This window comes from Triturus cristatus, chromosome 2_1, assembly GCF_964204655.1.
Source record: "Triturus cristatus chromosome 2_1, aTriCri1.1, whole genome shotgun sequence".
NCBI classification, from domain to species: domain Eukaryota; kingdom Metazoa; phylum Chordata; class Amphibia; order Caudata; family Salamandridae; genus Triturus; species Triturus cristatus.
The window spans coordinates 817,465,599-817,481,207 of record NC_140581.1 but is presented as its reverse complement, the minus strand read 5'-3'; the positions used below and the strand labels follow the sequence as shown (position 1 = coordinate 817,481,207).

The following is a 15,609-nucleotide window of genomic DNA, read 5'->3' as shown; positions in this document are numbered from 1 at the left end:
AAGTGATGCTTTTCCCAGCAGGTTATACTGGAGCTTCTTCAAACTGGAGCTTCCACAACATGGGCACAATGAAGTGAGGTTTCTGCACCTAGCCTTCATCAGCATGTCTGAAGTAATAAACAGAAATAGAAAAAAGGGCAGGCCTGACCTAGAAATTTCCTCCCCTTGAAAAACAAGTTGCAGTCCCACCCATTTTGTACCATTGACCAAATTGGAGCACTGAAGAAGAACTAATCAGCAGCACCTTGCTAACAAGGAACATATAATTTCTAAAGGTAGATCTACCTCCATCCTATTTACTTACATGCCTGAATTGTTGCCTTCCACGGGAATGCAGACAATACACTTCATCTGTGTGGTAAAGCTGTCCTTATAATGCATATGCACACAAACTAAACATACGTCATAGAATGTTCGAGCAAGGTTCTGGGTTTTCACATAATAGCAGTACTTTACAGAAGAGAAGCCAGTAGTCAACATTCTCCCTGGCACAAATAAAAAGAGGACGAGGTATATGAGATCGTAAAACATGGAAAGCTACTGCCACCACCGCTTTATGTGCTAACCACAAGATAGGGAAAGTAGTTCTCTGACCACTCTGAGGGTGAACTCCTCCAGGTCCTAGACTATGTATGGTCAGAGGCACACTAGATTAGAGTAATGCCAAGTCCAAAGAGAAAAGTCAAGCTACCATAAATACTTGAAGAAGAGCAGCCAGGGCATGGCTACATACTTGCATACCATCAAGGGGAACATTCTTGTCCCACCATTTGGATTTCCTAGCTCCAGAGGCCGTTTCCAATACCAGTATTTTGCAATACCATCACAAATAGAGTCCAGAAAAAGCCAAAAAAAAGCCAGTGTGTTCAGGTAGAAAAGGTAAGTTTGCTACATTCAGCCTTTTCAAGCATTTCCAGAAGGCCTTACAAATAATAATGAGGTAGAATTCCACCTAGTGTTTGCAGGTATCCAATTTACAAAAGAATACATACAGACAGTACATAGTTTCACTCCAACTCGTCACATATGCTGCACATACACAGTGCTGCAACACAACTTGACCAATAATACACCTGACTTCCAGGTCTCCTGTTTCTTGCTTAATAATATAGGCAAGCCATGGCTTAAAGGCCAACAAACAAATCCAAGTCAAGCTAAAGGAAAGGGTGGATAGTTTGTGCTTTCTGAGACTTTAAGGATGTGAGTGCCTCAATACTCAAATTGTAACCTCAAAGTGTGTATAAGAATTATTCAATTTCTTTCCTAATGATTTGGTATTATCCTTCAATCCAACCATTATGTTTGTTGTGTCACATTCTTTTCTGTACTTAATTCAACTAACTGAAATGAGTTCAGGGTTATTGATTAGACAGAAATTATGAAATCCATTAAACCATCCTCCTGCATGTTTCATAAATGTTCTAAACAAATCGAATGCTGCCTCTATACATTTTCGGTCTATATATCGGGCAATATAGCTCCAAGGCCCATATTCCAGCAGAAGTATTTAATTCAGGTAAAACACTTTCATTTCTTTCTTGAGAAAAAAATTCTAGACCCATCACTACCAGATATAAGGGTACCCCAGGGAAATCATCATACTCTACCAACATGCTGCATGCTGAAAGATCATTCACACCAGTTTTTTCTCCAGAAACAAAAGATTTGGAGGGAGATCTCCCTATGCACAAACTTAATCCCTCTGAAAGTTACTAGCGTTTCATCTCCTATTTCGAGACTTCTTCTATCTGGTTGTATGTTTTCTAGAAAAACCGTAGTATTGCATTTCTTCTCATTCACATGTATTCATATGTGTTGGCTGCACCCTGAAACGCACATTATCCATAAGATATGACAGTTTTGTATGAATCAGAAACTCTGAGACTAACCTTCAGTGGTGATGCTCTCTGTAAAAGAGAACGTAAAGATGTTAGGATACATCTGCCTGCCTCCAGCATCTGAACACCTCCCGCTTCACTCCCTTCCAAAAAATCATCGAAACATGCCTGTTAGACTTAGGGGTCTCTAGTTGGCACAGGTATGCACTGTGATAAATAGGGACCCTCGCCTCTAGTCAGGGTAAGGGGGTACACTCCTAAAATAACCCCTGCTCACCCCCTTGGTAGCTTGGCACGAGCAGACAGGCTTATCTCAGAGGCAGTGTGTAAAGCATTTGTGAACACCTACAGTAATCAAGTGACAACACTACCAATGGACACCACACAGGTTTTATATCCAAAATAAGTATTCTTTATATAGATTTACCACAAGACCATTAAACGACAAAAATACGCAATACTGTTACTTTAGATGGTAGAATTTTGCTTAGTCCTCTTTACTTCTTAAATGCGACACTTTAAGTCAATGTACCTTTTAGATTCGACATGCAGGGCAACGAAAGTGTTGCAACGATTTTGATGCGATTACGTTTTTGGTGCAAAGAAATGAGACGTGAAGATCTTCCAGATGCGGTACGCTTCTCCGATGTTGCGAGAAGACTCGACTCGATGCTTCAGCTGCAGCGGCGACACCCTTTATGTGATGCGACGACAGCGGCCTTGGCAGCGACACTCTTCTCCGACGTTGTCCGAGATGCTTCCGCTCGATGCGATGTTGCAGTGGCGACATCCCTTTACGCGATGCGACGACAGCAGCTCCGACGGCGGCACGCTTCTCTGTGGATGCGAGGCGCTTTTCTTGATGCGGTGCAATGCGACAACTACGATGGCTGCGATGGCAACACGCTTCTTCCTCGATGCGAGACTCTTCTCTTGATGCGGTGCAATGCGTCAGCTACGATGACTGTAATGGTGACACGCTTCTTCGGCATTGCGAGACACTTCCTGGATGATGCGAGATGCTTCCGCTCGATGCGATGCTGCAGCGGTGGCACATTTTACGAGATGCGACGACAACCGCTCCAGCGGTGGCACGCTTCTCCTTCTTGAGTCGCGCTTCCAGCTCCTTGCGACACGCAGTCCCTCAGAAGGCCCAACAACAGCAGCAGGCACTTCCAAAGAACTCTGAGGAGCTGGGGGGTGAAGTCTGTTGTTCCTGAGACTTCAGCAGGAGGCAAGCACTTTTCCAAGCCCTTGGAGATCCTTCACAAGTTGAGCAAAAGTACACACAATGTTCCTTTCTCCTCTCTTTGGCAGTAAGGCAACCACTGCAGGCCAATCCCCCAGGTTCAGGGATAGTTTCCTCCTCAGCTTCTTCTGGTTCCTCCCTCAGCAGAGGTTCTTCTTGTTTTCCCAAAGTGATCTAAATTCTTGGGATTAGAGTCCCAATACTTATACCCCAAAATCCTTTGTCCTCTGAGGGCAGAGGGGCCTTTGCCCAGTCCAAACCAATTCCTGAGCAATCTGTTTACCAGACTTCTCCTTTCCTTTCACAGTGTAGGGCTGAAACGTCAGACGCCCCACAGGAGGTGGAGCCAGCATTGTGGAAGGCAAGTACAGCCCTGCAGCACTTTGTTGACAGGATTCCTTCTCTTCATTCACTGTGCAGGGCAGAGACATCAGCCGCTCCCCAGGAGGTGGAGCCAGCATTGTGGAGGGAAGGCACAGCCCTATTCAGGTCCCAGGTGCAACTCCCCCCCCACCCATCTAGATGCAGATCTCTCTATTCACCACTGGGCTGACTCATCCTATCTCTTGGAATTCCCCAGCCCTGTCACTCACAGAAACCAGACAAAGGAATACACAGCCTAGCAGAGGCAGGTTTGAATGGTTAGACAAGAAAATTCCTACTTTCTAAAAGTGGCATTTTCAAACACAGAATGTTAAAACCAACTTCACTAAACGATGTATTTTATCATCCTGAGTTCAGGCATACTAAATTCGAATTTCTACCATGTTCTCTGAGTCAGTTAAGATTAGAAGATGTAATAACCAAACTGCCCATTCTGGCCTATGGAGAACAGGTAGCCTTGCAATGGTGAAAAACGAAAATGGCTGTAATTCACCATTAGAACATGCCACACACACCAGGGCATGTCCTACCTTATACTTACAATGCACCCTGCCCTTGGGCCTACAATAGGGGTGTTTGATATGAAGAAAAGGGAAGGTTTAGGGACTAGCAAGTGGGTACACTTGCCCAGTCAGCATGACAGTACCAGACTGCATGCAGGCTCTGCAATGGCAGGCCTTAGACACACTTTTACAGGCTGCTTCTGTGGGTGGCACAACCAGTGCTGCAAGCCCACCAGCAGCATTTGGATTACAAGCCCTGGGCACTCCTGGTGCACTGTACTAGGGTCTGACAGGTAAACCAAACCAACCAATCATGGAATCACAAATCTTACATTAATTTACAATAGGGAGCACTTGCACTGTGGCACTGGACAGCAGTGGCACAGTGCCTTGAGCAACTAACACCAGCAAAAATACATGAGGCAGCAGCGAAAAATGGAAGGGAGACCCACGCCAAGGTGCTAGGTCTAACAATGCCTGTTTAAGAGAAAGGAGAAAGGGGTGTTATCAGGATAGATCTCTTCTCCTCCATAACTTACTAGGAACCATCTGCACTTTCCGGTTGTATAGAAAGTAAAGTAAGAAGGTTGTGAGCACATCTCCATCTCCCTCCATGACCAAACCTGGACCGACTGGATAATTGTCTTTTTTAAAACAAACACATTCCTGCCTTATACAATTCCTCTGTTCTTGATGCAGTGGCAGTCCTTTCCATTAGGAATTATACCAATCCTTACTAGGCAACTCATTATTGGCAGGTGAGACTCCCACTCCTTAAAACACCTGAGTAAATAACTATTTTCCCTTTTAATCTGCATTTTCCAATCTCTACACTTCCATTAGTAGCTCCTCCATAGACAATGTATTTGGGTTACTGCAAGAGAGACTTGGGAGACACAAAACTCTGAGACTTAACTGTATGACTGTGTTGAGAGTAACACAACCCTAGAGTCTGTAGGCAATCCACACCAATAATAATAGGCACTATGCGAGATGTTCACTTTATACAATTTTGTTTGGAATAATGCACACATTTGCATGCTGATAAAAAGAAAGTTTGCTAAAATGTAGGTTATACTGTTTCTGGAGTGTGGTCAGGGTGGTGGTGTAGGCAGGGCTTGTGCACTATCCCTAGAACTGTGGGCTGCACATACCATGGCTCTTGTGCTCTCTTTTCTGGCATCCTATTTATTGGCCTCTTCTAGGTCTAGAGAGGGTTGAGATCTCACCAGCTTACACCCACCACATTTTTTATAAAATTTACACCACAAGGCCATGTAAAGTAAGACATTGTATATCTTAACTCTTCTTCCTTCTGCTCTCCCCTAAAAGTGCCTTGAGGGGTTCACAACTTCTCTTCAGAAATGCCAAGTAAATAAACTAATTTAAATGCTATGAACATTAAAAACATAAAATCATTTTTTTTTTTTTTTTTTTTTTTTTTTAAAGTTCCAAAACCTTTATTAGCATTTGACACAGGTATACATTACGCGCCTACAACCGCACGGGCCGGCTCCAGATGACATTTCTCATTACGTTTCATCACCCTGTACACAGCCTTGAGGCCGACAACCCGGAGGTCCGGCGGCAAATCACTGTTGTTCCAATACATCAGTAGTGTTATACACTGTACCATGGACCCCGGGTAAGCTACGGAGCAACTCAACCTTCTAGCGAAAAACATAAAATCATTTTCCATTGAACTAAGCACATATCAAGACATGTTAGAAGTGTGTCTGATCTATCAAGATCTTTAGCAGTTTTCAGTTCATCAGTTTTATCCATCTCTAACATTGTCTGTTCCTTGCCATAAACTGAAAGGGAAGCATGGTACTTGCGCTACTCAATATATTTTCAACCTTTGAATTTCTGTGTCCCGAGTGGAAATTTTATAATTGGATAACACTCTTATAAAAATGGTTTATTTATTCATATGCCTAGGTATTTATGGAATGCCTTGCTAGAAAGCATTTTTAAGAACTTAATAGCATAATTTATAATGGAACCATAGTTAGTGTCAACACAATGTGTACAATCAAAGTAGTTACATTGAGTTGGGAGGCATTTGAAAGAGATTTGAACCATGTATTTAAAAAGCACACAGTGGTAAAGATATCTCATTATGTTGTATGAAGGACCTCATGTGTTGTTGCGTCATGGAAAGATGATAATTGCTGAACATGATAGGTGTACAGTTTAATAATAACTTCACTGATACTGTGTAGATAGATTTTACTGTGCACTATGAATTCTTGGCCATTTTCGTGTATATATTTCCATATATATGCGGTATGTGAATAGGGCAAACCTACCCATAAGTCATCAGAGTGCTGTTCAGGGCCAAAGATACAGCCAATCAGTGCTTCGACAGAAAGCTAGGACTGTAGATAGAGCATTACTTCATTGTGATGTATTGTAATTTGAAGAGATGCATCTTCAAGTCATTTCTAAATTGGAGCAGGAATGGAGCAGTCCTGATGGATACAGCAATGCTGTTCCAGATCATGAGCACCACAATGGCTGTATAAATGGAGGAGGCATTTTGCATTGTTTTTATTTTTCTCATATCTTTGTTTCCTGTTTGATGGTGTCCTGGCTGTTTGTGTGCGTGTGTGCAGAGTTCCTTGGGAGATGGTGAGCCTGATAGGCGGGAAAGTCAGTTCTGATGACTTTGTAGACTGTGCACCTAGTTTTAAAAATGCCCCGGTCTGACAGGGGGAGCCAGTACAGTTTATCAGGGTGGGGGTGATATGGTCTTAATTTATCGACCACTTAACAAGGTATATTGCACTTAAGGGTGTCCATTGTTGAGTCTGGGAGGCCTGGAAGAAAGTATTCCTACTTTCAAGGTGCAAGACTACCAGACCTTTAACAGACTCTCAGAAGTCTCTTTTTCCGAAAAATGGTTTAACTTTCTTCATTAGAGATAGCTGGTACCAGGCCATCCTAATCTTCTCTGTGATGTGTCCCTTGCATTCAGTGTCTAGATTGAATCTATGTGCCTTGACACATTGGTGAAATTTGGGGTTCAAATCCATCCGTGTTCATGTTGTTGAACCAGGTTTGCCCTATTTGTTGCTCTTTGTTCTTGGTGAATAGTAGAAATTCTGTCTGGTGGAGTTGAGCTCAGTTAGGTACTGGACATCCAGGTCCAGATACGATGCAGTCAGTATTTTGAGGCATTGGATGTTTAGGGCAGAGGAGGTTTCGAAATAGAGGTATGTGCTCTTGGTGTATTGGTGAATGCGACTGTCTTCTGGTACTAAAGAGGGCTCCATACAGAAGTTGAAGATGAACGGGCAGTATCTATCCCTGGGAAACTCCGCAGGTGATCAAGGTCATCTGGAGCCTCGTGGTGCCCATGCAAATGAACTGGTGTTTGTTGGTAAGAGAGGAGAAGAAGCAGTGAAGGACATTGCCAATGGATCTTATCGAGACCTCAGGGTGTAGATGAGCATCATATGATTGAGCTTGTGATTAACGAGGTACCCTAGAGAAAATAAATTGCAGAGGGCATTAATTTGTTTTGAGGTTAAGATAAAAGTGCTATCTTATCTCATGGGGTTAATGCAAGATGAACTATTGGCAAAGTGCCGGTCACTATGAGACAGGTCTGTAAATTAGATTTGTTGGTAAACCCCACCAATTGTCATAACTATTCCTAACTCAAAGCAAGATGGAAAACCTAATCTGAGCTCCTTTACAGTAAAAGATGATACACTATGAATGTATTCATCATAATAAATACACACACACACATAAGGAAACTTACTAAAATGTAGAGATGCTCCTTTAAGTAGTGAATTCATGAACATAGCTCCCATATAGTGTTAAGTTGTGGCATGTTTGTGACATTTAAGGGAAAGGAGAGGCTGTATTGTTTAAAGACTAAAGTACAAGGGAATTGTTAACAGTGTTTCATTCAATAATGAAACTCCAGCTCATTCTTCAGGGCTGCTTTAGCTAAAGTGAGTTATCCATTATTTTGGGTTAATGGTAGACATGCCTTGTCTATCGTGTGGATGTGTGTACCATGTGGTAGAATATTTGGAGAAAATTACTACTGAGGAAAGAAATGAAGCCTGCAGGGGTGGATGCATATAATGATTGAGCCAAAGAAAGATCCAAAACTGGTATTAAGCCCACATGATGAAGGTCAAGAGAAGGAAGAACCAGTAGACTGTGTAGGAAAATATCAATGTAATCACTAGGGTTCTATGGGTTAGGACTTGTACTGTCAATTATGTATTCTTGATAAGGATAGCACATTTGAGTAGGCTGTATTCATGAACCAAATTAATTTGGAGGCAAGTGAATTTATATCCTCTCAAGTGCTGAGGGCCAATAGGACATTGCACAGTTTTTGTCAGAGATACGTTTACATTTTTAATATCTATTGCTGATGCCAGAAATGGTTTGTTTTAAAAGTATCCTCAAAGTTGTATCTAACAAATTAGGAGTTACATACCATGCTATTTATTTGGTGTGAACAGTGCACTTTACTTGGGAGAGGTTCCGTATATTATCTCCACAATTGATGTATTGAGCCTCTCATATCAGGCTAACTGAATTTGCACTATTGATATGTCAAACTGTGTCCCCTTATCACAAACACATATACAATAATGGAAATAAACTCTCTATTTCTGGAAAAAGTATACAATTTAGTCAATACAAAACCACAGATATTATCCCTGAGCAGTTATGAAAACAAAAATTAAAACTCTGTTACAAAACTCATGCTAAGTATGTATTTTATATCTGTATCTTGATCCAGGTGATAACTATTAACTTCATTGTAACAATACATCTCATATGCCAATAAAAGTCCCAACTGAATATAGAAACAATGCTTCATTTAACCCCTTCAGCGCTCATGACGGAGCCACTCCGTCATGAGCCACGGGTGCCGTGTGCTCATGACGGAATGGTTCCGTCATGCTGCGGCCGTTGGCCGCCGCTCCTCCCACGCTGCGCTGATTCCCCGCCTGTGCGGGCGATTAGCGCAGTGGGCGGAGTCATGACGGAACCACTCCGTCATGAGCACAGCTCAACCGTGGCTCATGACGGAGTGGCTCAGTCATGAGCACAGCGCCACCGCGCTGCCCCCAACCCCCCCCCAGCGCTGCGGCGGAATTCCCGCCGCAGCGAAGGGGTTAAGAGTCTGCTACAGATATTTTAAATGCTGTGCAAAGAAATGATGGACGGAATGCTGAACAAATCAAACATTCACCTCTAGTCAAGAGATCTAGGTTAGATCAATCGATCTTTGGCTTACCATGCCACACCAGTTTGGACCCATCCATCTGTAAATCAGTCTTGATTCTGCTCCTCATGGGAACATTCCATCCTGAACTGCCAGCCAGGTCCTCCCTTGAACAGAAACAAGCATCCTGGGACCAGTTTCGTGGTATCACCCCTCATCAGCCAAGCTAGCTTGAATCCAATGGCACAGCGAGCAAGGGACCCATGTCTGAGCAAAGCCATCTCACTTAGGGTGAACAGACAAATGATGGATGGAATGCTGAACAGAACAAACATTCACCCTAGTCAAGAGACGTGGGTTAAATCCATTGTTCTGTTGTTCACCATGCCACCCCAGTTTGGACCCAGCCTTATGCAAATCAGTCTTGACCGTGCTCTTCATGGGAACAGTCCAGCCTGAACTACCAAGCCAGATCCTTCCTGGACTGGAAACAAGTATCCTGGGACCAGTTTCTGGGTATCACCCCTCATCAGCCAGGCACAGCGAGCAAGGGACCCGCAAGGGACATCTCACAGCATACACCTGGTTGGACAATGTCTCTAGATTGTCAGGTCATTGGTGCTTTTTGCTCAGTAATTCTTTTTTAACATTAATTACAATGAGGACATAGAGGAAGGGTTTATTAATGTGTACATTACATATAAAAGGACAACGTTGAAACAAAACCTGCGTTTGATAGTGTTCAACAAACCACTATCTATTACAGTGCTTCTCTCCTCCAAAATGTTATCTACCTTACTAGTGATTGGTCCAAATTATTTTGCTCTATTATTTTTTCTAACCTGACGCTATCATTGTTTACTCTCACTCAAAAGTCTTTTAGAATAATCATAAACTCTGGTTTAGTGAGCCATTAAATACACTAGAAAACAGGGTCTGATATTCACTTGGGATAGACATCTTGAGGGTAGTGTGCACTACTAGGAAAAGTCAGCCTGCTCTACTGTTTTAACTATAATGACACTCCATTATACACATAGGAACTGCTTTAGAATATAGTTGCACTTCCCCTTGGCCTACAGAGACCATTGACTTCTTGAATTTGAGTGCAATCTTTGCGATAAAACCAAATTTGCAACTTCCAAAATGATAACTGTACATGTTATGGGTCGTCCAGAGTTTCCATATTTCCCTGGCTCAGTTCAGGATCAGAGACCACGCCTTTTGTTACCAGTCTGTCTCCAGTTAATTACATTTCTCTCCAGCATCAGGAACAAAGACCACCCCACACAAAAGTAACAATTGGCAATACTTCTCCCAGCTCCTTACGTGGTAAGGGGTGGAGCAGAATGATCTCCATCAATCACCCAGCTGTCACACTGTATCAGGGAGAGTGCCCAGACAACTGGAGCCAACCCAGAGGGGGTCCCTCTTTGAAATTTTAGAGTGCCAATCCCTGGCAGTGTTGTCAGTGTGGGGTGGAGCTGAGAACTCAGGAACGGATGTGACTAGTGGCTCTTGCGCGATGCCATTTTGAATTGTCCCAACATGCTATGCAGGAGGGTTGGGACAGGGGTGGGGAGTTGATGTGGCACCCCAGGATTAGCTAGAGGTGCATGTATTCTGGAAGCTTCCTCTCTCCTTCAGAAACTCCTGCACAAGGGATAAACTCTCTCTTGCATGTGGATTTTCTAACTACTGCACTTCTGGATCGAGGGACTGCCATGGAGAACTTGGAGGAGGAACCCCCCGACACCCAGTCAGCACCCAAGCCTCTGTACAGTTGACCCCCAGGACACAGGGTCTCCCCAAGGACCAGTGATGCTGGCCCCCGTATTTCCCCTGAGGACCAGTTGGGGAAAGCCCTGGAATTTTCTGCGCCCACCAACCAAGCTACAAAAGAGGACCAGCTTTTTGAGGACTGCACCGCTTTGAAGGTAAGGAGCACTGTTGCAACTGTCCCAGGTATATAGAGCTCACCACCAGGAGTAAAATGAGCACAGGATCGTCCAAAATCAGCCCAAAGTTATGGCATTTTAAAGTGTGGCAACCATTGACCTATTTTCTTCCCTTGGAACATGTGGGGCTCTGCAGCCGTGTTGATCCAATTCCCCTGGGGTGGACGAAAGCATGAGGGAATGGCGCAAGGAAGCTGTGCCAAAAATATGGGGGAGATGGCTTGTGTTGGGCCCCCTTCCCGTTTTCCTATTTTGCCTGGGGAACTATCCCCGGGCGAATCTGTGCTGCAGGGACCAGGAACCCACCCGTGACACCAGCGTATTCTCAACTACGGAGAAGTACCAGTAGTCTTCTCTGAAATTCTAAGGATGGGAGGAGTGTCGTCGCATTACCCCGGCAGAATGTGCTCAGGACTCCATCCCTAGTCCCCATTGTATTCATTGAGGACACCACACCCCACCATGTGGCCTAAACTTCCTGTGCCCGTGTTTTGGGTGAGTGGGAGGAAGCCACCACTTCATGCGTCTGCCTGCTGGAGCTGGCAGACACATAGAAGGACTCCTGGCTCCCGGGGTAGCACGCCGATGTGCTGCCAGCACGGAGAGCCAATGAGGGCAGCCGGTGGTGGGCTCCTTGAGCTGCCCTCCCTCAGTGGCAATCATGTGTGTGGCTGTGTGGGGATAGAGACCCCTGTCAAAAATGATAAAAATGTGGTGTGAGGTTTGCATCATAATGCTTTGTGAGGCATTTTACCTCAACAGCATTTTTGCCCATATCTTCGCCTGTGGTGGTCTTAGGACCACCACTAAATTGTCTAGCACTATCTTCTTCTGGGTCTCAATCTATGTTGGGGGACCCCAAAAACATCACCTTTCTTATTGTTTAATGCACTTCTAAGCTCCCCCATAGCTGGAGCTTTTGCTCTATAGCTGGGAGTAACTCTGTGTGTATGGTAATACTTTAAAACCTCTGATATTCCCCAGTTTTGGTTAACTCCTCAACCTATAGCTCACATACCAAATGCACTGCTCACACTTGATGTAGTAGGTGATTTCACAGATGGCATGAATGATTTCACTTATGACATGAAATATTAGTTCACTACTAAGTCCAATTGCCCAGCAGTTTTCCAGGGACTTTGTTTGGGCCAGGTGCCCGTGAGATCTGGTGCTGGGACACGCTGGCAGGAGGACTACACCTCCCAGCACCACTAGCGGTCCCGCCAAGCACCGCCAGGCTGCCACTGACACGAGCGCCGGGAGGCACCTTTAAAAGTCACCAGGGGATCCCGCAGCGCGGGAAGCCCGATTGCCGAGCAGTTTTCCACGGTCTTTGTTTGGGGTCAGGTGCCCGTGGGATCTGGAGCCGGGACGCACTGGGAGGAGGACTACACCTCCCAACACCACTTGCGGTCCCGCCAAGCACCGCCAATGCCGTCACTGCCGCGAGCACCGGGAGGCGCCTTTAAAAGTCACCAGGGTTTCCCGCAGTGCGGGATGCGCCGTGAGCGCCCGGGCCGTGCCTGGGCAAAGCCTGGGCCAAGGGCATGCCCGTCCACGCCCATCGGAGCACGGAGGAGACTGGGCTGGGCCCCCCTCTAACATCTAATTAGCAATACAGCAGGTACTGTGTGTTAATGGTTCTAAGCCCCTATTGATTGCTCTGTGTTACCCATCAAGCTTATTAATGATTGCAACCTAAAAGTACTAAGTTGGAATGCTGCAGGCTTAGAGTCCAAAGTGTTTCTACCTGAGTGGTTAAATTTTGTAGAGGAGCAGGGCATCCTTATGCTTCAGGAGACATGGGCCACAAGATCTATAGATTGACGGGTTTGAATGTCATAATACACTTGCCCTCACCCCAAATCTTGGGCGCCCATCTGGAGGCCTTTCAATCTGGGTGAGCATTGCAGCTGGGGGTACTTTAAAGGTGTTAGATACTAAGGATGATAAATTCCAAGCGATAATATATAAAAGTGGTAAATCCATATGTTTAATACATTTTTATAACAACGACTTTTATTCCTTACCAAATATGAAGTTTATCAATTTGTTTAATTTTATTGCATCCCTGCAGCTCGGTAACACTATGGGTATTTGTCTGGGGGGTGATTTTAATGCTAAAATGCTCAATGATCTCATGTCACCTATAGGGACTAGCAACAAAGCACATCAATGCAATAGGGGTATTGAACTACATGATCATTTGTATAAACATAACTTGTTAAACGTGATGGAAATTGCTGAGGTAAATCACAATGGGGATACCCCGGAACCAACATTTAGAGGTAGAGGTAGTGCCACCACCATTGATTATATTGTCATTTCTCCCACCCTCGAGGATTGTTTAATTAAAGCTATGGTTATCCCTGCTTTTCACGGCGACCACAATCCAATTACGAACTACAAATCGCCACCAAACCATATTATAACAATGAGTGTGGTGCACGGAATCGGACAACCTGCACCGATAACCTTGGATTGGTTTGGCGTGGAGTTAACTATCTCGATCTTTTCACCAAGATGGTTAGGGACTACTCGAGTCTTATTGATTCATGTTTGACATTACAGGATCCCAACCTGGAGGTAGTTGGAGATTTTGGGAAACTATGTGAGGGGATTCAGTTTATACTGTCGAAACCAATGTCGAGAGTGGAATCTAGGTCAAGATGGTTCAATGGTGAATGCTCACTAATTAATAGACAGCTGCGTGTGGCATTATCAAAAACCTCAAGCGACCTTTTACTGGTTAAATCCTTAAGGAAAAAGTATAAGGTAGCCGTCCTACAGAGGAAAGGGCAGATTTTGAATGAGCACTGGGATGATCTAGCAGAGGCCGCCCTCTTAAATAATGGGAACGCTTTCTGGGCTGCAGTCAAAAGTATGCGATCCCTTACTCAACCACTATCTTCCCTAAGCTGTAATGTGACAAGCGAGGCGTGGATAGGTCACTTTTCGATGATTTATTCATTGCCTTCACAGAACGAAGTGTTGTTAGAGCTTGAGGACCCCCCGCAATTGAAAAAACTTTGCAGGAAGTTGAAGATGCTGTTTATCAAAGTCTGAGTAATAAAGCTCCAGGCCCTGATGGGCTGCCTATTGATCTGATTAAATTTAAACCTGAGTTCTGGGCGCCCCTTTTATTAAACGTTTTTAATAATCTAATCAATGCCCCACTCCCAGTACCTGGTCAACAAGCATTATTGTGCCAGTTTTTAAAAAGGGTGATCAATCGCAACCCAACTGTTACAGGACAATCTCCCTAATAGACAATACAATGAAAATTTTAGGGAGGATTCTGTACAACAGAATAAGGACTTGGGCCGAGGATGATTGTATTTTACAATCGTGCCAACTGGGATTTCGAAGCAAAGTAGGGACTATTGAACAATGTTTGAACCTCAAATTAATCATTGGGAAATATACTGCAGCCAAGCAAACTCCTGTATATTTGGCTTTTATGGACTTTACCTCGGCCTTTGATTTTGTTAATAAGTCCTGTTTGTTTCATCCTTTTGGAGTATGGCTTAGATGAGGTTTTAGTCCATTTTTCAGCATACTTGCATAGAGACCTACATGCTCGTGTAAGGATCAACACTATTGGGGAAGTTTCAGGGGACATCAGAATTGATAGAGGTGTAAGGCAGGGGTGTGTTTTGGCCTCCCTGATTTTTATTATATATATTAACAACTTGCATAAATCCCTGATTTTACTTACTGATGATGTCCCCAAAATTAACGGCAATTTAGTACCCACCGTATTGTATGCTGATGATGCTGTTTTAATGGGATGAACGCTGAATGCTTTACGAATTTTAGTTTGGGGTTTGTGAATTTTATGGGTAGTCTAGATTTGTGTACCAATTTTTAAAAATCATTTATGTCTTGTGGCCCAAAAAAGCATCTTTTAAATTCTATTATTGTAGATAACAAAAAACTTTATTGCACTAGCACTTTCCCTTACCTTGGGCTTGTTTTTTCTGCCAATGGTTCGTGGATTGACCCTGTGGCACATAGCAGGAACAAGTTCTCAAAAGTTATTAACTCAATTATTACCTATAATGTCTACCGCAGCCTTAAAAGACAAGGATAATACTAGCACTTTTGAAAATTTACAAAACGCAGTGCATTCCAACTGCGACATATGGCGCAGAGATATGGGGATACACAAAGTGCACTAATATTCAACTTGAAGAAAATAGATTTTGTAGGAAAATACTGGGAGCCCCGATTTCTACCTCACAGTTTATTTGCCACGCAGAACTAAAATTACACTATGTTGAAGACTTTGTAAATGCGCAACCTGTTCTCTTTTGGCTTGCGATCTGATAGAATCCTGCAGCGTCTCCGACTAGAGAGATCATTAGAGACTGCCTCAAGTGTGATAAGGGGAAAGATATACCATGGCTCGCTGCAGTAAGGAATGGTCTGAGTAGTATTAACCATGTACAGATTTTTACGAACCCGGATG

The 15,609-nt window shown here is 43.8% G+C and overlaps 1 protein-coding gene across 5 annotated transcripts in view; it reads left to right on the top strand.

The window, feature by feature from the left end:
- LOC146865911 (spindle assembly abnormal protein 6 homolog) overlaps positions 1–15,609 on the top strand; it is a 516,535-nt gene that overhangs the window by 358,025 nt on the left and 142,901 nt on the right. The gene's annotated exons all lie outside the window — the stretch shown is intronic.